Genomic DNA, 1,587 nt, shown 5'->3' with positions numbered 1-1,587 from the left:
AGTGGCATTTAATCTGATGAGCCCCTTGCAACACTGCTAGCGCAATAGGCACAGTGACCTCGTTTTGTTCGCCCCCCCCTCCTTTTTTTTTTGTCTGCCATGGATTGTGCAAGACGACCGAACCCCGATTCAGATGGACACGCTTTTCTTGCTGTTTCCTTAGTAAGATGAACAATGAAAATTCGTTCAAATGTCACTTTTGTGAAAACTACGGTAGCGAATATTATGTACCCGCGCGTACATCCCCCTCCCCCCTTCATGTCAATAACTCGCAAACTTCTTTGTGGTGTACTCCTTAGTATTAGTTTATTGTTAGGCATCTTACTGTAGCACTAATCGTGATCTATGCGAGACCACTTTTGCAATACAGCCTTAATCGCTTTACGCTGTGAGTCTCTAAAAAAAAATATATTGGCTTTCAAGTATTTCATGTTCGCCACCCTCCGCAAACACTTCCGGCATATTGAATACAATGTATACGCTATGTTATGTTAACTAACAGTGGTTATTGGCTGCAACGTAGCTAATAGCTCTACTTCGTATTCCGTGTTTCATGGGAAGCACGAAAGTTCAATGAAGACGTACAAGAACCATACGTGAAGATGTACGATAATTTCCAAGTCACGTGGTGTGATTGCGGAGGGATAATTACGCACACCGAGGTCAGAACGTATAAATGGAGCTTCTAAATAAACTATGGCCATGAGTGTGGTACTTGTCCTCATGTCTCCTGGCTTAAATGCGTTCCTCTAGTGTTAGTATTTCAGACACACGCACGTGCACACAGAAAACAGAAATACGCGTCAGAGCACATGAATCGCTTCCTTGAAGTCTGGTGCTAGAAGTTCCTCGTGATGTTATTAATTATGACGCTGTCATTTCTACAGGAACTACTAGTATAAAGACATATTCAAGAAGGGTAAATAAAATAATTTAACTTGCGCCTTCAAACAATAGCGTGTATTTAAGAAGCGATCCTGCCATGTTTTAATAAGGAAAAAAAATGTTATTGCGGTAACGCCAGTGTTTTAGGTTTTCAGTATGATACCGAGGAGAAAGAACGCACACTGTGGGGTGACGAAGAGGCCAAAGTGCTTCACTTCCATTAGAACGTACACGCGCGTTTTCTCGACCGAAACCAAACAAACATATATAAAAAAAGACAGGAATACTCATTCGTGTGTACAGCAAGCCGTTTCGCAAATTACTTCCTGTGTTCACTGGAACGTGGCACAGCCTGAGACCAACGAGAGGAGCGGAAGGAGACAATCTGCATATTCCTGGAAGAACCCGCACTACACTGCTGCAAGAGCAATCACTAAATGCGGCTCACGGTACTTTTTCGAGCCTCGTTGTTCTATCAGAATAAAAAAAAAAGGTAAGCACTTGGTGTCCCTTCTGTCGTGAAGAAAACTAATTTCACGTCTACCCTTTACTCCCGGGCCAAAAGTAAACCTGGTCTTTTTTGCCGAGTTCTCCGTTCTACTTCCGCTATCAAAATGAAACGGAAGGTAGCATGTCATTGCTCTACGTGGTGGCACTCTTCCGGACAAGTTCAGGCTGGAGGGGAAGCGTTGTCTAACTCGT

The sequence above is a fragment of the Dermacentor andersoni genome, chromosome 11 (assembly GCF_023375885.2).
Source record: "Dermacentor andersoni chromosome 11, qqDerAnde1_hic_scaffold, whole genome shotgun sequence".
NCBI lineage: Eukaryota > Metazoa > Arthropoda > Arachnida > Ixodida > Ixodidae > Dermacentor > Dermacentor andersoni.
The sequence above is the reverse complement of the archived record's forward strand: the minus strand, read 5'-3'. Positions refer to the sequence as shown.